Source organism: Dipodomys merriami, unplaced genomic scaffold, assembly GCF_024711535.1.
Source record: "Dipodomys merriami isolate MVZ:Mamm:240054 unplaced genomic scaffold, mDipMer1.0.p SCAF_6, whole genome shotgun sequence".
Classification (NCBI taxonomy): Eukaryota; Metazoa; Chordata; class Mammalia; order Rodentia; family Heteromyidae; genus Dipodomys; species Dipodomys merriami.
This window is the reverse complement of record NW_027206179.1, coordinates 35,913,119-35,934,160: the sequence shown is the minus strand read 5'-3', so window position 1 is coordinate 35,934,160 and position 21,042 is coordinate 35,913,119. Positions and strand designations below refer to the sequence as shown.

General features: G+C 37.2%; 1 long non-coding RNA gene, 1 other non-coding gene and 1 pseudogene across 2 annotated transcripts in view; 1 reads left to right on the top strand and 2 right to left on the bottom strand.

The window, feature by feature from the left end:
• The first annotated feature begins 298 nt into the window (after window positions 1–298).
• Window positions 299–21,042, top strand: part of LOC138813520 (uncharacterized) — a 122,266-nt gene continuing 101,522 nt past the window's right edge. Inside the window, exon 1 of the long non-coding RNA XR_011367834.1 lies at window positions 299–379. This is a non-coding gene — a long non-coding RNA (uncharacterized lncRNA). The remainder of the gene's footprint in view (window positions 380–21,042) is intronic.
• LOC138814369 (small nucleolar RNA SNORA33) lies at window positions 8,507–8,632 on the bottom strand. Its single transcript, XR_011367954.1, has one exon. It is a non-coding gene; the product is annotated as a small nucleolar RNA SNORA33 (small nucleolar RNA).
• On the bottom strand, window positions 16,940–17,935 carry LOC138813591 (small ribosomal subunit protein eS1-like; annotated as a pseudogene).

The window sequence follows — 21,042 nt, the reverse complement described above, 5'->3', positions numbered from 1 at the left end:
TCCAAGCAGTGATTTTTGTAGAACTAGCTAAATGTCACCGGCCTCTGTAACAATTCAGTTAGTTTTATTCCAGATTTCCTAAGAACCCAGCTGCTACAAGGAGTCATGGGTACTTCAAGAGGATGAAGTAGCCAATTCAGGCAAATGTGCCCGTGTTTCACAAGCATGTTGGTGTCCTTTGACACAGAAAACAGCACATTGCCTACTTGACTTGTGGGTATGTTTGTTTGTACTTTACAAGTCTGATTTAACTTGTCCTGTAGAGAACAGGCTCAGTGTAGTGTGGCGCACAGCTTGGGCAGGAATTCTACATATCTGCCTTGAAGTTCACAGCTCAGTGATGTCTTTGTTTCCTTTGTGCTGTTTTCTGTTGGATAAGGTAAAGATTACTCATATTCTGCTTTCTTTTTCTTTTTCTTCTATTTTTAAATATCACAGTAGTCATAGGAGGGTATATGGCAACAGCTTTCAGGGATAGTGAGTGAGTGGCACTGTGGAGAGTAAATGACCTCTCAAGGTCATTTTGGTCATATGCTAATTAAATAACAGGGATTCTTAATCTTTATCTACATAGCCCCAGAGCAAAATTCTCCATATATAGAGTCAGCCCCTGTAGCCCTGGATTCCCCTTCTATAGATTCAATAGACTATGCACTAAAAATACTAGAAAATAATTGTGTCAACACTGAACATGCACACCACTTTGTCCTTCATTGTCTCCTGAACAACAACCATTTACACATTTTTCCATCATTGTCTCCTAAACAATACAACAATCATTTACACATTTACATTGTACTAGAATTTACATTGTTTGTACTTGCATTTACATTGTACTAGGTATTATATATAATCTAGGGTGGTTTAGGCTATATAACTACCTGAGAGGAGATATTAATGTTACGTGCCAGTATACCATTTTATCTAAAAGACTTGACTGTCTCCAAATGTTGGAATTTGCAGAGAGATCTTAAAGTCATCCTGCAGAGATGTGGAACGATGATTACAAGGTTTTAGGTACTAGATACTCAGATAAATACCAAGGAATTCAACACAAAGCAATTTAAAATTCTGCTCTTTGTCTTTCAAACTCTTATTGTTTTCTGTCAGTTAATAGATGATATCGATAGACTGTAATGGGTAGAAACAGGCAAAACATACAACAGACTGAGAAGATGTGGAAAAGAAAACTATCCCAACGTCGAAGTTTACAGAATGCTTTTGGCTGAGAAAACATTTGCATAAAGACTTACTAATTAAAGATCAGTGGCATCGAGAGAGAGAGAGAGAGAGAGAGAGAGAGAGAGAGAGAGAGAGAGAGAGAGAGAGAGAGAGAGAGAGAGAGAGAGAGAGAGAGAGAGAGAGAGAGAGGGAGAGGGAGAGAGAGAGAGAGAGATGAGGAAGATAAACCCTCTGTGTCACAGGAGCATCATAAGGAGAGATACTGAGGCAGAACGTGTTAGTGACAGTGAGCAATGCAGCATAGCTCACGAGCCAGGAGATACTGAAAGATTATATTTTACATGTTGGTAGTGATCAGTTCTTAGAGAATTGAGTACTCCCAACTTTCCTGTTTAAACTGTAGGGGAAACAGCATAGGAATAATGAGTAGGGGTTGTGGAGACTCTGGCAGACTGCATTTCAATCCTGGTTCTGTATGACTTTGGACATGTTTCTTTTGGCATTTTAGTAATACAATGTAATACTTGTAGAAGCTTTAAATAGGGGTCTTTTCTAAAGTTTGCTTAAGGACAACTAAGTGAAGTGCTGTATGTATACTGTGCTGAACATGTGATTAGGAGGTGAAACCCATTTGTCTGGCTCATCAGACATTTCCCAGTTTCTTTTGGTGGTCATGAGAATTTTGGTGGTCAAGGAATTAGGAGAGGGTGTCTTAGAATGTTGGTGCATCTATGGGCAATGGCAACAAGGTGACTATGGCAAGTATAGATACCATTTTATCTGTCTACCTCAACATCCTTTAGTACAAATGTTCCAAAAGGCATTGTCCTTAGCATGAACCTGTCATTTGTTAGAATTTTCACATCTAGAATAATAGTAAGAAAATTATTAAAGAGTTTTACAAGGATTTATGAATAATCAAGTGTACATGATGGATATATTTCTCTATACAAATTATATATGTATACTTTTTTTTCAAATAAACTTTTAAAAGGAGAACTTCTTTTTTTTTTTTTTTTTTTTTTAAAAAGGAGAACTTCTAGGTGCATATCAAATCTGGATAGACACTCAGAGTCCCCTTAAACCCCATGGCTTACACATGTATAGAACCTTCCTCTCTGTCAAGACCCCACACCACAGTGGTACATTTGTTAAAATCAATTGACCTACACTGATATATCATTGTTGGCCAAAGTCCAGAGTTTACATTAGGATTCACTGATGGTGGTGAATATTTTATGGGCTTTGAAAATGTATGATAATATGTACCCACCATGATAATAGGCTATAAAATAGTTTCACTGTCTTCATCATGGTTTAGTTATTTATAGTAAGTAAATTTGAAAATTAAAAGGAAAATAAGTTTATGTAAGCTATTACCCAACGTTCTAAAACTATATATATATTTATATGTATCTATAAATTTATTTTCTTTCTATAGCCTGTATATTCTTTGATGATAAATTCCAATCCTGCTCATGGATGAGTTCTCCTCCTCCTCATTATTATTAGTTTTTGTACCAGTCCTGGCATTTGAACTCAGGGCGTAGGCATTGTCCCTGAGCATTTTTGCTCACGGCTAGCATTCTACCTCTTGAGCTACAGCTCTACTTCCAGCTTTCTTAAAAATTAATTGGAGTTAAGAGCCTCATAGGCTTTGCTACTGGGATTGGCTTTGAACCACAATCCTAAGGTCTCAGCCACCTGAGTAGATAGGATTATAGATATGAGCCATGGGTGTCCAGGCAAGTTCTCTTCATTATCAAAGGGATGATTTGCACAGCATAGGTATCAGATCTGTGGCTTTAGCTTCCTACACATTCACTTTGACAACTAATTGACAACTAATATATCTGATACCAGTATTTGGTGGGACAGCTGATGCTGAATGAATAAATGATCTTACATTAAGATTTTAATGAGGCTAGGTTTACTGATGAGTGAACCAGAATCCTTTACACTTTTCGTCAACTTTGTTGTGTCCAGTAATTAGGTGGCTATAAAAGACAGGGAAAACATTGAGGGATGGGCTAGTTGTTTAAATGTCCTTTCTTGATGCTTGTGCAAGGTAGCTGCTAGTCATTGTCAATTCAGTCATCACTGGGCTGGCCAATGGAGCTGGAGTCAGATATAGAACAAGGAACTCTGTGTTAAGAGATTAGACTCTGATGCAGATTATGAACAATAACACAATTATACATATATACACATACACATAGATACATATTTTACAGTAGTTACTCTGTGTGTATGCCTGCATCTTTTAAGAATCATAAGAAGAATGAGTGTCTTTCTACTTTATTAAATTGAAATGTCTTTTATTATTGTTTAAATCTTCTAAAATTGATAGTATAAGATTAGAATACCATGCATATATGGACATGAAATTACCCAACCACTCTGAATCAAAGAAAGAAAACTAGAAGAGTTAATGTAGTCTACTTTAAAATTTTTACTTTTTGGAAAGTACTTGGGTTTGGATTGAGTTTCTTGTCCTTGCTAGGAAGGCTCTACCCCTTGAGTACTACCCCTGAACAAGACCTACCTTATACATGTATACACTGAACAATATAACATTTATTATAGTCAAGAGTAGGGTTTTGCTTTTGTTAAGATACTTTCTTGAGCATTGTTGCAATACCACAACATTTTATCACATTATTTCCAGAAATTGTAAAAGTAACTTTTATGACTTTAATATATTTGAAATTTACCCTTCCAAATTCTAGGGTAGGAAAGGCAGCTAGCACTACGAATCACTCTGGAGGGTTATCTAGGGTATGTGCAGACTTAAGCAAAAACTATTTTAGAACCAGTTTTGCCTTGTCTTAACATGTTTTGGAGAATATCCAAGTTTGACTGAAAAGCAAACTGCTGAACTAAATTAGTGCTGAAATTGGGCAGTTTGTATGTCAATTACCATCAAAATAATGCCTCAGCCTTTTTCCTCTTTAATTCTCCCACTGGTAGCATAAAACTTCACACTGTGGTTTGCCTCTAACTCATTGCACTGAGTATGATTTTGCAAACCCTAGGTGGCTTTGTTTTTCATTTTTTGGTTTTTTTTTCACTTTATTTCAAACACTTTGGAGTTTGCCTAGGACATAGTTGAATTTTTTTGTATCAATATAAAGAGATTCATTCCTTGGGCAGCGTATGGTGTCACAAATCTGTAATCTTAGCAACCTGAGCATTATAGCTAGGAGAATCACAGCCAGAGGCTGGACTGGATGAACATCTGAGACCAAAGCTAAAGACAGACTAAAACAATGAATGGGAGCATGCTTTAAGTGGTAGATGCTTATCTAGCATATGTAAGGCCTGAGTTTAATCTCCATTACCACACCAGAAAATACAAAGAAGAAGAGAAAAATAGAATTTCTTTCCCCATTCTACTTTAGTTTATAGAAGGAGTACACTAGGAAAGATAAAACCAGAAAAAGCAGCAAAGAATTGGCCTACATCAGCTCCACAACTTGCCCTTGTGTTGTAGTTTCTCAGCTGGACATACAACTCTAGTACTAAAGTACAAAGTTGCAGCATAGAAGCAGGGGTGGAAGACCTAGAAATGCAGAGCTACAGAAGCTCCAAAAATAGGTTTTAGACAAAGAAACTGAGAAGAAAAGTTCTGGTGTCATGAAGAAGATTTAAGTTTGGTTTTTCTCTGTCTTATTCCCTTCCCTGAGGGAAGAAAGAAAAAAAGAAAATACAAGATAGAGATGTTTCATTTTGATAAGTTAAAAAAGTTAGCACTCCAGGACTAGTGTGTGTGCACTCTGTGCACTCTGTGTGTGCACATGTGTGTGTGTGTGCACGAACACACACACACAAAGCATATAGATGAGCCAGCCATGGTGGCATACTCCTATATCACAGATACTCAGAATGTGGAGCAGAAGGATTCCAGTTTGAAGCAATATAGGCCAAAATTAATATGATCTTATCTCAAGAATAATTCAGGTATGGTGATACATGCCTGCTACGTGGGAGGCAGTTAGGAAGACTAAGGTCAGTTTGCATAGATTTTAGCATAAAACTCTGCCTGGCCCAGACCAGTGGCTCATGCCTATAATCCAGGCTACTCAGGAGGCTAAGATCTGAGGATTCAAAGCCAGCCTGAGCAGAAAAGTCCTTGTGAAACTCTTACCTCCAATTAACCACTCAAAAAACGGAAGTGATGCTTTGGTTCAAAGTGGTAGAGCTCTAGTCTTGAGTGAAAAAGCTCACACACAGTGCCCAGACTCTGAGTTCAAGTCCCACAACCAGAAAAACAAAACAAAACTAAACAAATATAGGAAAATGCAGTAGAACTAGGAGCTTTCCTCAAATAGTAATGTACTTGCCAAGCCCAAGTTCAATCTCTAGTACTGCAAAATCCAACCAACCAAATAATACCAATAGAGTTTCAGCCTGTGTGAATTTAAATGACTAAACTAATTTTCTTCTAGCTTATACATTAAGTGACATTTCCAAACCCATTTAATCCACTTTGAAAATGGACACATTTCATTTTTCTCAACAACAAGATGCCAAGGACAAGTATGTATGTATGAGAGAATATATTCATGCATGTGTGTGAGTGAGATGTTATTTCCCAAATGGAAATTTAATGACTTTCTGTTTATTTTTAATTTAAATGCTAACTAGATAAAATTATAAATGTATTGAGAAAAAAATTACCACAATTAACCAGACTCTGAAAAAAGTTTTATAGACTCTTTCTTCCCCCACCATCAATATCTTGTATTAATTAAATTTAATCTAACAAATATTTGCTAGAATATACCAGGTACATATGCTGGGGATGGAAGCAAAGACACAAATGTAATTGTTCATGTATAGCCTCTCAAATTCAGCTTGTTGCCAGATTTGGATAAAATTAACTTTACATTTTATTCAGTGCCTCTGGAAAGTTTAAATATCATATTTCTGCTGGGTATAGTGCAAAAGTTATAGTTGGAATATAGTCCATAAAATACAAAGAACATACCTTCTTGACTTAATAATGTGTATTAAATTGATCTGTAATTTCAAGTTTCTTCTGGGAAAAGAGACATTCCCCTCCACCCCGCAAATGGCTTAAAATAGTCTACACTAACTTTCTGGGTCAACTGTTTTGACCAAATGTAAAAATATATTTTAACTACCCACTCCAGTTAACTTCAAGGATTCTTAAAGTAACTGATAGTAGCTTTGAACTGACATGTTAAATAACCAATTCAGCAATGAGTAGAATCCTGACAAAACAAAACAAAACAAACAAACAAACAAAAAACTCCACCAGAATTAGTGGAAGCCTTAGAAAAACAATACTAGAGAAACACAAACCAAAACTACATGGAGATTCTATCTCATCATAACCAGCTTGGCTATCATAAGGAAAACAAAAACAAAAAATATCTCATTGATGCTGGTGAGTATGGTGGAAGAATTGTTGGGATTTTAAATTAGTGTGAACACTATGGAAATCAGTATGTAGTTCCCTGAAAAACTAAAAATAGAGCTGGGCACTGGTGGCTCACACCTGTAATCCTAGCAACACAGGAGGCTAGATCCAAGGATCCTGGTTCAAAGCTGGTTCAGGAAGGAAAGTCGGAGAGACTCTTATCTCCAATTAAAACTCAGCAAATCAGAAGTAGAGTTGTGGCTCAAAGTGGTAGAGTGCTAGACAGCTTATGAGCAGTGCTAACTCTCCCGTCCCTGAGTTCAAGCCCCATTTCTGAAAAAAAAAAGAAAAAGAAGAAGAAAACAAACCTAGCTACACCACTCCTGAGTATGTGCCAAAAGGAATTGAAGTCAGCACACATGAAAATACTCCGATATCCATGTGTGTCACAGCACTGGTCCTGACAGTCAACTCATGGAAGCAGTCTAGGTATCCATCAATGGATGAATGCATAAAGAAAATAGGGTATTTTGGGTCTTAAAATTTAGCATGTTTTTTGACCATAAAAAGAACAAAATCACATCATTTGGAGGAAAATAGATGGAACTGGATATCATTAGTTTAAATGAAATATGCAAGACTAAGAAAGACAAAATCATCATTTAAAAAAAAAGACATGAAAACAGAAAAAGAAGCTATTTGGAAAGAGGAAAAAGACCAGCAGAGAGGGTGGGGGTGGGGACAAGAGAGTGGTGAATATAATTGAAGTACATTATATACACATAAGCCTGGCTCTGGTGGCTTATGCCTGTAATCCCTAGCTACTCAGGAGGCTGAGATCTGAGGATGGTGGTTTGAAGCCAGCCTAGAAAGGAAAGTCCTCAAGACTTTTATTTCCAATTAGCCACCAAAACAGCTGGAAGTGGAGCTGTAGCCCAAGGAGTAGAGCATTAAACTGGAGCAGGAAAGGCTGAGGGACATTGCCTATGCCCTGAGTTCAAGGCCCTAGACTGGCATAATAAAAAAAAAAAGGAAAAAGAATATATCTTAATGAAACCCACTATTTTAATCATTAACATATGCTAAATAAAAGAGAAAAAAATCCACCTTTGTCATCTTCACATTTAAAAAGCAGAAGAACCCCTCTGTACAGTAGTTTCACGATAAAAAACTTATTTTAAAAAAAGGAAAAAAAAAGCAGATGAGACAGTATTTGTAATTAAAATCATTTCAACAAGAAAAGCACCAGGCCTATTAGGATGCCTTTACAGGCAAATTCTACCAATCACTCAAGGAATAGATACTTTCAATTTAATAATGACACGAACAAAATAATAATTGGTGTGTATGATTTCACACCCTAAAAGCTTTGCCCTTTTCTGCACACATATACATCTCTAGCTAGAGCACTCCATTGGGAAAATTGCCATCCAGCCTGCCAGGCTATGAACTGAACTCCTGGTAAACTCTTATATAGTGCTTTTTTTAAAAAAAAATCTTCCTGGCTTTGTAACTAGGGCTTATCTAATTTTCTATTTCACATTATTTTCTTCTATAGTCAAAGTTTAAAGCGTTGCTTAATTGCTTGGAATGTTAACTCAAATCAAGTTATTTCAATTCAATTAATCAGATTTGATTCTTGCAATTTGGTTCAAGTCAATGCCTCAACTGGTCTAGAGCACGCATTGTTCTGCTTTCTTTTATCTGTCAAGCTTTTCTTTTATGATCATGGCAAAAAAGCAGGCAAAACTGCAACGCAGACCTGGAAATGTCCCCATGACCAGTTTAAGTTAGGGAAACTGTCAGTCTTGTCTTTCTTTACAAATGTTCAGGGTATTTTTTTACATGCAATTTATTAACATTTTGATGTTTCAGTTAAGTTCTTAGCATTATTTATAGTACTGAAGTCTTACCAAAATGCTTCCCAGCATTAAAATTTGTTGTAGCCATTCTCAGGGACCTTAATGACTTTGATTTCAGGCTGGTACCATGGCATTATTATTACCAGCTTTATTGAAATCTTTTCATAAACCCACTTATGTAAGCAGATCCATTGGCTGTCTACCAATGTTGTTTTATAGTATTTTAAAAACTAAAATAATATTATAGGAGTGCCTTAAAAACCATCCCTCTTTCTTAAAATTATACATATCTTCAAATATATTCCAATACAAAATGGTATTTATATTGATTCATTAATATTTTACTTTAAATACTAATGAATCTATTAAGGCATGAATGTTTAGGTCATATGTGTGTATCTGTTTATCATTTTTTGAGTAGAGCACACAATGGTCAGCACAGTTTATTCACTGTTTCTTGAGTCCTAAAATAATTCATGCTGTCCAAATGCTGAATCTTCCCTACTTCCACTCCTATTTTCAATTTCTTGTTCTGTAAGCCTCTCATGTATTATTAATGTGGCTGCTGATAATTTCTTGTCAAACTGATGCACCTGAGACAAGTTTTATTTCAAATTGTGTTCCCTCTGGGAAGTTAAGTTCACCAGAGAACTGACAACAATAAATGATATTCTATTGTCTTTCTTTTTGTAAGCAAAGCACTGTACAGCTTAAGAGTTTTTAAATGTAATTTAGGTCATTGAATCTCTTGTATTTTCACCTGGGCAGATGGGAAGACAAGTGAAATGATCCAGGAAATCTCAGTTTCCTCTTTCCATTCCAGAATTTGCAATTCTATGCCTGAACTTTTTTTTTTAATTGATAAATGACAGGTTGCAAATTCTAAATCTGGCATGAGTCCCAAGAGGCATCATTCATTGGTTTGAAGGTGTCATCAGATTTGAATTGCACATCCAGGCTCCTCTCTTGGTTTATGAGAATCTGGACAAAGATTGTCAGTGCCATCAGCACAGTTCAGAACTTGGGGAGAAGGAGTCCGGAAAGGGAGGAAGAGGGAAGGGTAAGCATCCAGGTTTACTGGCCCACGCCAGTTTAGTCTGCCTGACATCTTCCTCCTTTATTTTCCCAAGTTCCCGGAATTATTGCGAAAGCAATGTCTATTTTCCCTGGTAAATTCACAGAAACTTGCTTGCTGAAACCTTATTTGTGACTGCATTCTGCAATTTTTAACCTTTATTTTTCCTTATTTCTTTCACATTCCAATCTAGAGCTGATGAGACATTGACAGCCAGCTATGTGACACTTTTTAATCCTTTCCTGTCACTCTTTAAACTGTTATTTCAAGATTATTTTACTCACCTGCCATTCACTCGCTGATCTACATTTCAATTTGTTTCCATGTTTTCAGTGCCCTATTTTTTTGTGGGGGGAGGGAGAAAATAATTTCTGAGGGATCTTTTCAAAAACTGAGAATATGACATTTCCTTTGAATTGAAATACTTTTGGGTCGCTTTGTGCTCTCCTCACCCACAGGAGACCATCTGTGGTGAAGAAAGGAAGGGAAGAGCAAGAGAATAAACTGAAGAACAGGAAAACAATTCCAATCCCAGATCTGATTGAAGATTAGTTATTGCATTTAATTATCATTTCATGTAGTCTTCTTCCCTTAGACTATCCTGTGATTTTTTTTATGACTTTTTATTACTAAACACAGAGCTGTTATTTTGTAGAATATGACTGGAATATGCCTGAATTTGTCTGCTATCTCCTCCTGCTTAGAGTTAATATTTGCATATGATGAGAAAGATATAGCTAATACAAGAGTGATGAAGTCTATATAAATGTAGGTGTTACTTTGTCTGACTAGAGATGATGGCAGTCTCCTTGTTAAGGTGATGTTTGCCACAGTTCTCCATTGTAAAGGCATATATTTTGTCTCTGTGAAACTTTATAGTATCTTTAGAGAAAATACCAAATCTATTTAAATATCTTTTTTGCCACCAAACTCTCATCCACTGATTTTAGTGCTAAGTTGGTAACATTTTAATAATGAGTATATTCATATGTTATAATATTCATTTCCTAATTTGGTACATGCATCTGGCTTATAGACTGCCCCAGGGTGTTTGAAATAAACAATGAAATATTTAGAATGAAATGGATAAATGAATGATTACTAGTTAATTTATGAGGTTAAGAGAGACAAAAAAAGTTATAGAGCTGGAGGATAATGAAAAATGTACATATATGATGGTCAGGAGTGGTCTTTGAAGTAAGATGATAGGTAAATCACAAGCAATAATGAAGTTGGATAACAATTTCAGTAAAATCTTCCCAAATGGGATAGATTTAGGCAATGTGTACAGGGATCTTATGGTAAAAGAGAGCTTGGTGAGTTCAAAAGGCAGAGCTCAAATTGCGAAATGATAGGCAGTGGTACACTGGGAAGCTGCAGAGACAGGCAAGGTGCAGATCATGCAGGACTGGGAATTTGTATTTTATTTTGGGCACAGTATTTTATTTTGGGCACAACCAAAAGTTGACAAAGCAGGGAAATGCTATATCTTGTTTAGATTTCAAGAATGGAGTTAAGAGACAGAAGGCTGTCATTATGGAGACAGATTAGCAGTAAACTGTTCTGGAGATAGAAGACATTGCTATAGAAGATGTGTGCAAAAAAAAAAGATGGAGAAAACTGGCTGAGTCAGGAATTATATGTGGGTAGAATTATCAGAACTTGTCCAGTGAATTTCTGGGTGTAGCAAGGAGTTGGGAGACAAAACATCATCCTTAGGTTTCTGTTTTGTAGAGAGTAGAGACTTTAAAGACTGAGAGGAAAACTTCTAAAGTTTATTTGGAAGCATGTGAAATGTGAAATACCTGTGTAGAACCAAATTGAGAAGCAGGCAGTTGGAGGTGCAGGATAGTGTACTGGGAATCAATAGTCATATCTATGTGGTATCTAAAGACACTAAAGAATCTAAAGAATAGAGGAATGACTTGAGAGCTCCATGTTTAGGGGAGTCTGGCCAGAACATGAAGGCTCTAGAGATCTAAAGGGGAATAAAAAGTCTGAACAGCTAAGTGATTGTCATAGCAAGGACATGTGGGTATATGAAAGTCAAGAGAGAAGAATAGTGTCAAGAAGGAGAGAATGTGTAACTGTTGGGGATAATTTGAATAAGAGATTAAAAATGTTACCTACAAATGGATGTCTCTGGCTGCCTTGGCAAGGACAAGGGGATGTGGTATGTAGAAAACTTATTTAGATGTGAATTGTGTAGGGGAGGTAAGGAATTGGAGGCAGCATGTGTAGATGAATATTTACGAATAGTTGGCAAGAAAATTGGAGAAGAGGTTAGAATTGAAGATTGAAGCAGTGTGTGTGTGTGTGTGTGTGTGTGTGTGTGTGTGTGTGTGTGTGTGTGTGTGTGTGTGTGAAGGACCAGGGATTTTATATCAAGTTTATAAAGTTGACGCAGAACGGCTCTGTCGGGACGATGGAGGACACCTAGGGGAGGAACCTGGAATAGGGGGGGAGATGGCAAACAGACAACTCACACACAAGAGGAGTGGATGCTGAGTGCGATTTAATGCAGAGGATAACAAACTTTTATAACAGAAGTCTTCATGAAAAAGGGCAAAAGGTTACACAATCTTGCTGCATGGCTTCATTTTTGGGTGGTCACCAGCTGGTTGCCTGATAGGCACTTGTTTCTGGCTTATCTCTAAGAAATACAATGGGTTTCGATGTTTGTCACCAATTAACCATTACCTATTTTTATAGAGGCCTTAACTGTCCCATAAGATCTTTCCTGTTTCTTCTTTAATAGTAAGCGCCACGGAGGCCTATATCTAACAAGTCTCTTAGTAAACAAAAGAGAGTAATAGGAAGTTTTTTCTCCTAAGTAGTTATCTCAGCAATTGCCATACATTCTTTCTGTTCTAGCCGAGCCTACAGCTTCTTGCAAATCTCTTACAAACAATTTCTTCTGCTGAAGTGACTTCGTGAAACCCCCAATACTTTTATATTTACTTATGACTTGTCTACTAGCCTCCATAAGAGGGGTTTCAGGGTAGCATTTAACTCTGGTGAGTTAGTCATATTTTTAAGACACTCATCAGATATTGGAGTCATCAACACTCTTAAGAAAGAGCTTTGAATAAGGGAACGTTGACAATGAGTAAGTACAAAGAGCAGTAGAAACAGTAAAAGATTAATAGGCACTCTTATACAGTGAAGAAAAGAAAAGCAGAAACACATCTTTCCCAGGGGTTTGCCAGCCTTTCGGGGAGTAGGCCTTTTTGAAGCCCCATTCTCAGGTCTGAAAGCAGGTTTCCCATGCTAAGCAGACTCCACTGGAGTAGGCGTGGCACAAAGTGACATGAATTATCCATTGGGCATGGAGAAAATGATGGGGTGGAAAAGAGAAGGAAGGTCTATAGCTTTTGTGGACATTCAGAAGATTAAGATTCTGTGTACCTGGTATTTGATAAGTTCAGGGACTAAATGCAAGCATTTAGGGCACAACTGACACACAGAACAACTCTGACAACCATGAAGAACATGGGGACAAAGCAAAAGTTCTGCTCTCAGAAAGCTTTCAGTCTGTAGCACTGTTCTAAATGGATGAAGTCCTCTTCTCTATATACCATGTCACTGTCACATGCTTTAAAATAGCTCTGGTTGTTTGAGTGCTCTTGGTTTCAAGGATAATTATATCCGGTTGGCCTTTCATTAGTTTTTTAAATGGCGTCCTTGGCCCCTGTACTCAATTCATTAGCTTGTGTTAATTAGAATTCCAGAAATATTCTTGAGATGCCATAACCTTAATTTTATAAATAAAATTATTGGCTGCATGTTTAAACATTAGATACTACACATAATTTGTAAATGTCTTCTCTGAGGTGGCTTGTAATTAGATGAGAGCACTGGAAATTTTGACATTTTTGGCAAACCATTAGTAACAAACAGGCTTCAGTTATAAAATCTTCGCATTATTAAAGCACTATTTTTCACATGAACTTTAGTAGGCCTAAAATGGGTTGAAAATAAAGAAGATTATGGGAAGTAACGGTTACTGGGTTCATGATTGGATGAAAAAGTGGACATGAAACATGATGTAAATATCCGCTATTAGTTTAGTCACACACACATACATACACATACACACACACACACACACACACACACACACACACACACACACTCAATAGCAATGCTTAAGTTATGATTGTCTCAATTTACTATTGGATTATTGATTTACCATGATACTCCATTTTCTTTTCTTTCTTCGAGTTAATATTTGCATTATTTTACTATTCTCTATGTTCAACATAGGTCTACCATATAATTATCAGTTACTTGTAATTTTTTCCTGGAAATACATCTCTAGAGCGTGCTACCTTCCTGCCATAATCTAACTTGGCTGACTTCTCTGCCCATTGTTTAGGTGGATCCTTAGCATTCCTTGTTTCTGGATTCCAGACTCTCATTTCTTATCTTTTGTTTTTGTTTCCTTGGAGAACATTCTTTTATAGTTTCCTTTAAAAATGTGATCTAATAATGGCTCTTTATCATTCAGGAAATAGCTTGACATTGTTTTCTGAGAGAGGCCTTATTGAACACTTTGTCTAAAAAGTCTCTTAACCCTATTAATCCCTACTTCTGCACCTGTTTCTTTTTTTTAATTTTATTTTATTGTAAAGATGCTATACAAAGGGGTTACAGTTACATGAGTAAGGTATTGTGTATATTTCTTGTCGAATATTGTTACCTCCACCTTTTCTCCTACTCTCCTTTCCCTGTTTCTTTTATGACAATAATAAATACTTTAATAATAATGTGATTATGACGATTATTGCCTCTGCTCTATTAGAATGTAAACCTGATGAGGTTAGGGGCTTTGTCTGATTCTCCATTATATAACCAGTGCATCAATAAAACTTGATAACTTATACATTTTTTTCATCCTTAAATTGCTAGCACAATAAGTGACTTTAAGTTTCATTTACACACAATAAAAGGACGATGTTACACATACATGTCAGCCTTCCTATCTAAGTTTCTGAGCTGTTATTACCATTTTTGAGGATTTATTCTCAAAAGTTGAAATGTATTCAGAAATAATTCATTATGTTTTAGAACTTTTGCCTAAGATGTGGACATGCTACATGTATGCTAGACATATTTACTCCTCTTTTTTTTTTTTTCCTTGGGTGGTCACCAGCTGGTCGCCTGATAGGCACTTGTTTCCAGCTTATCTCTAAGAAATATAATGGGTTTTGATGTTTGTCACCAACTAACCATTACCTTATTTCTATAGAGGCCTTAACTGTCCCATAAGATCTTTTCTGTTCCTTCTTTAATAGTAAACACCAAGGAGACTTAGATTTAGCAAGTCTCTTAGTAAATGAAAGAGTAATAGGAAGTTCTTTCTCCTAAGTTTACTCCTCTTTTTTTTGTTCAGAGCTGTGATAATCACTTGCCAACCAAGCTTACTGAAGCAAGATTAGAGATATTATATCAACTTTGTGAACTTGATTAATGACCCTCAAAGTTTGGTTTCTATCTGCTGCAAAGGAGAGTAAAAAAGGCTGGTTGCATCTTACGTTTTAATCCTAGCTACTCAAGATGCTAAGATCTGAGGAGCATAGTTGAAGCCAGGTTGGGCAATAAAGTCCATGAGACTCTTATCTCCAATGAATCACCAAAACACTGGAAGTGGAATTATGGCTCGAGTAATAGAGGACCTGCTTTGAGTAAAATTGTTAAGACAGTGTCCAAGCCCTGAGTTCAAATCCTATTACCAGTACACACACACACACACACACACACACACACACACACACATACACAGCCTTAAGAAGCACAGCTCAGAGCCAGGAGACCTAGTGTGGGAGCAGTTGGCCCAAGCCCCTGTCAGCTATTGTAATACTTCCTGAAATACTCTGTAAATTTGATACCCACATACCAAATGCATTCATACATCATTTACCTTTTTTGTATAACTGGCTAATTGTACACCACAAAGTTCCCAAACTTCATCCATGAAAAATTTTAAATTCTGATATAAACTGTTCTAATTTGCCTTACTGATTGTATATTTGAAAGTGAAAGAGGTCTTTCATCTTTTTGTATTTACAAAGATTCATTTGCATTTCTTCTGGAGCTATAAAAGCTGTAACTTTCACAATTTTCAAAATATATGTTCTAATCATGCCTTCTTTCCTCTGGCATTATATGTAGTTATTTTATTCAGTTAATCAGGTTGCCAACTCTAAGTAGTGAGGCATCTCTCTAATACTATCTGATGTATAACTCTCCCCTTTTAGTATGCATTTCATCTTTAATTAACATTTTATCTCATTGGTCTATCCATCTATCTCCTGCTCCAAAAGTATATTGCTTTTGGAAAAATAATTACTCATGCATTTATTGTTTTAAACATATTTTGCAGTTGGCTAAGTTTCTCAAAAAATGTAAGCATATGGTTATTTTATGTGTAAGCGAGTTCAAGTCAGCCTTTTCTAGTGCATGAAATGTTTTCCCATTATTTTGGATTATCTATTTCTTTCTCAGAATTTTATTATTATTCAGGGAATTATCTTTTTTCATTGGCTGCTATATCTAAATTCTGGCAACTGGGGGGCTTAATTTAGTCTTTGTTTGAGGAGGCTGGAAATATAAGATCAGAGCACAGCAGAGCTCCCGTTTTTAAGAAACCCCTCTGTGGTCCTTAGAGGGCCTCTTTTCTCTGTCTTCTCATATGGCAAAAAGATATAAGGGATCTTTCTGAGGCTTCTTTGTAAATAAGCTGATCTTATTCCTGAGAGTTCTACTCTCAAGACCTGGTCACCTCTCAAAGTCTCCATCTCTCAATACCATCACTCTAAGGATTAGCGATTCATTATATGCATTTGAGAAGGACAAAAAGGTTCAGACCTTGGTCAAGGTTTCATAGATTCTTGTTAAATTCCTGGATGCATTGTAGATTTTAATGCCGAGTAAGAATCCAATTTTAAACTTCATTTTCTAACTAATTATTCTGGATGTTTAGAAATTTAATGTTTGCAGGTTCCACTAGCCTTTCTGTATTAAAACTTTGTATGTAGTGTAATTTGCTACCTTCATGAAGATTTAGTAACCCAAAGCGTTATAAAGGATTTGGATTGGTCTGAATGGTTCAGGGCATATCTTGTACCAGATTCTTGTCACTCATGGACTTTATGCTTTCTACATGACCTCTGATTGCAATAGTTCTATGGAGGATTAGAACACTTCACACTTAATAGAATGTCCATTGCCATTCTTTTGTTTCTTGTCCAAGAGGTTCTTGTTTGAGAGGATCTAGTAGGGTGTATTTTCATTTTCATTAGTGTCTAGGAACTTCTCCATATCTCTCTTTCCTTTGAAGTGACCCCCATGTTGTTTACAATGTGTTGTTCATTCAGTCTTCATATGTTTCAATATTTTCTTTTTTACAAATAAGCCTTGTATTTGTCACTCTTAAAACTCTGAATTATAAATGGATTCTTGGACTGGTAGTTCATATCTATCAGCTTGCTCAACTTAAGCACCAGTCTCGTCTCCAGTAGCTCTTCCAGGACTATTACCTTCACCATGAAGCTCCGTGAGTTTTCCCAATTTGAACTTGGGATTCTTCAGCATTTTTACTCTTTTAATGAAGACATCATGAGTTGGATAAATAGAATGGCAAGCCATTTCTGTCTTTCCCAATGCTGTCTGGAATCAGTTAATTAACTACTTCTTCCTAGTCATTTGTCTGCACTTCTCTGGTCATAATTTCTATCATCTTCTTCCAGATTTTGCAGGCCTGCTGATGCTAAGCCTAGGAGGTCTTGCAGATTTGATTGTTGCATTATTTTAAAGTAAAACCAGCACAGACCAGATGAAGCAAATAACCATCTTCAGTCTTGACAAAAGCAGGAGCTTCCATTGTGGTCTGCCATTTAAAAAAATATTTTAGGTTTGGCTTGTTTTCTTTTCCTTTTTAATTTTATTTTCTTGTAAAGATGCTGTACAGAGAAGTCACAGTTAAATCAGTAAGATAGTGAGTTAAAATTTCTTGTGAGGCATTGTTACCCACTCCTTTTATTTTCTCCTACTATCCCTTCCCTCCCCTTGGTCTTCTACTTTTAACCATGGAGCAGGTTTTGTCTCGGATGAGATCCAGGCCATGGAAGTCGGTCAGGCAGTTCTTTCCTGAACATCCTTAGTAATGAGCTTGAATTTTCTAAGTGTGAATTCATTACTCTGCAGATCAGTGAGGCTCACTTCAAATACCGACCCTGACGCTGCCCATCAGATGTCATTTTGGTTGCTTGAGTGCTTGTGACTAGTGTTTTCCCAATATTACTTATATTGGACAGGGGCAGTGCTTTTCATAGCATACCAATCTCTCTTAGAAAATGGATCAACCACTTTCTGCTTGGCTCCCTTTGTGCCACCTTTTGTAAGGTGTTTATTCTTGCTGACTGCCATGGGACTGGGCAGAGAGCCAAAAGGCTTGAATATTTTCTGTAGAATCTTTTGCTATTGAACTCTAGTTTGGCTCCCTGGTGGTCAGATAGAAGACAAAGAATGATAATGTTCTTGTATTTGCTCAGACTTGCTGTTTACCCTTGGATATTTCTTTTTTTTCCTCCCTCCCTCCCTCCCTCCTTCCCTCCCTCCCTCCCTCCTTTCCTTCCTTCCTTCCTTCCTTCCTTCCTTCCTTCCTTCCTTCCTTCCTTCCTTCCTTCCTTCCTTCCTTCCTTCCTTCCTTCCTTCCTTCCTTCCTTCCTTTTCTAGAAATGCTAGTCCTGATACTTAAACTCGTGGCCTGCACATTGTCCCTGAGCTATTTTACTCAAGGCTGATGCTCTACCACTTGCGCTACAGCTCCATTTCTGACTTTTTTTTTTTTTTTTTGATGACTAGGTAAAGAAAAGAGTGCCAAGGAGACTTTCCTGCCTGGGATGGCTTTGAACCATATTATCATCAGATATTAACCTCTAGCATAGTTCACTAGCATCCAAAAGGATATTTCTTTTTTTTTTTATGATTTTTTATTGTGAAAATACTGTACAGAGGAGTTGCAATTACATGGGCAAGATAATGAGTACATTTCTTATCAAGCATTGTTGCCTCCTCCTTTGTTTCCCGTTCCCATCCATTCCCATCTCCCCCCCTCTGCTCCCAACCTCCCTCCCCCACCAAAGTTGTAAAGTTCATTTTTCAACGTAACGACTTGTACATCTCGTTGTTGCAATGGAACCACCTGTATCCCTATTTAAACTATTTGTTTTTTCCCTTCCCCTCCACAAATTATACCAACATCAAATGCAGTTATATTGTGGGGGAGGGACATACAAATCAACAAAGAAATCATCTTATAAATATGTTAGAAACAATCACATGAAAAAAAACCATTTGAATACTTATCTTGGGGTTCATTTTGCCTAACATCAACTTACCTGACCATTTCTGCTTGTCTCAGACATATACTAGTTTTTGCAAATAAGGGAAACCATGGGACCTATGTTTCTTTGGGCCTGGCTTACTTCACTTAATATTATTTTTTCCAAGTCTTTCCATTTCCTAACAAATGGGGCAATGTCATTCTTTCTGATGGAGGCATAGAATTCCATTGTGTATATATACCACATTTTCTTGATCCATTCATCTATTGAAGGGCATCTGGGCTGGTTCCATATCTTAGCTATGGTAAATAATGCTGCAATAAACATAGTTGTGCTGGTAGCTTTAGTATGGTCTTGTTTGTGATCATTTGGGTAAATGCCCAAAAGTGGGATTGCTGGGTCATAGGGGAGCTCTATGTGGAGTCTTTTGATGAATCTCCATACTGCTTTCCAAAGTAGTTGAACCAGTTTACACTCCCACCAACAATGCAGTAAGGTTCCCTTCTGTCCACATCCCCTCCAGCATCTGTTGTTATTAGAATTCTTGATTATAGCCATTTTAATTGGGGTGAGGTGATATCTCAATGTTGTTTTGATTTGCATTTCTTTTATGGCTAAGGTGGTTGAGTATTTCTTCATGTGTCTATTGGCCATCCTTCTTTCCTCTTCAGAGAAGTTTCTCTTTAAGGCTTTAGCCCACTTATTTATTGGGCAGTTGTTTCTTTGAATATTTGTTGTTGGGGGATTTAGTTTTTTGAGTTCCAGGTATATTTTAGATATGAGACCCTTGTCCACGGTATGGCTAGTGAAGATCTTCTCCTAATTTGTGGGATTTCTATTGATCTTACTAGCTATGTCCTTTGCCATGCAGAGGCTCTGCAATTTCATGCAATCCTGTTTGTCCAACCTTTCTTTGATTTGTTGTGTTTCTGGGTCTCTATTAAGAAAATTTGGGCCTGTGCCAAAGAGACCTAGGGTTTCTTCTATTCCATCCTGTAATGTTTCCAGAGTGTGTGTTTTAACTCCAAGGTCTTTGATCCATTTGGAGTTGATTCTGGTGCAGGGATATATATAAGGATCTAGCTTTAGTTTTCTACAGGTAGTTAACCAATTTTGCCAGCACCATTTACTGAAGAGGCTGTCTTTCTTCCATTCTATTTTTTTAGCTCCCTTATCGAAGATTAGATGGCTATAGGTCTGTAGGTTCATTTCTGGATTTTCAATTCTGTTCCATTGGTCCTGAGGTCTGTGCTTGTGCCAGTACCAAGCTGTTTTGATTGCTATGGCTTTGTAGTAGAGTTTGAAATTTGGTATTGATATTCCTCTAGCACTGTTCTTTCTGTTAAGGATTGTTTTTGTTATTCGGGGTCTTTTATTGTTCCATATGAATTTTTGGATTGCCTCTTCTATTTCCTTGAAGAATGAGGTTGGAATATTGATAGGTATCACATTAGATAGCCTTGGGAAGTATTGCCACTTTCATGATGTTGATCCTTCCAATCCAGGAGCATGGGAGTTTTTGCCTCTTTCTAAGTTCGGTTTTGATTTCCCTTTTCAGGTTTTTAAAGTTTTCATCATAGAGGTCCTTCACTTCTTTGATTTTTTGGGAGGGTTGGGAAAATCCTGTATCTCCCTTGTGTCTGTAACCAGCCTCTTGTTGGAGTCTCTGGTCTGCTTGTGGTGTTTGATTTTCCTGTGGCTTGGTTGGTTTCTTAAGTCAGTTTGTTTGAACAGGTAGAAAAATGCTCTGCTTTACCCAGGATTTTGTGATCCTCCTCCCAGGTTAGTTCAATGGGAGGGAGACCTGCTTTGAGTATCACAAATTAGAGAGATGGCTTTTTCCTCAAGTTTGGAGTTGCTGTGATGAGGCTAGGTTCTGGGTAGAGTTGAGGCCTTTCAGCAAACAGTAGCTTTTCCTGGAGGCTAGTTTGTGAGAAACTCACAGCCCACCTAGAGCCACTCTCAGGGTTTATGTTTACTGAATTTCAGTTGATTGTCAAGGCTGCTAAAGGGAGGGGCAGCCTCTGGCTCTGATTACCCAGTGAAGAAAGCCACTCCTGGGGCTGGCTCCCGAGCTGGGTGACTTTTCCCTGGGTGGAGCTGAGTCTAGCAGGTCAGGTTAGGTTCTTGTGACCTGCTAAATGACTCTAGTTTTCTTCCAAGGCCTGAGTTGGAGCTAGCAGCTCC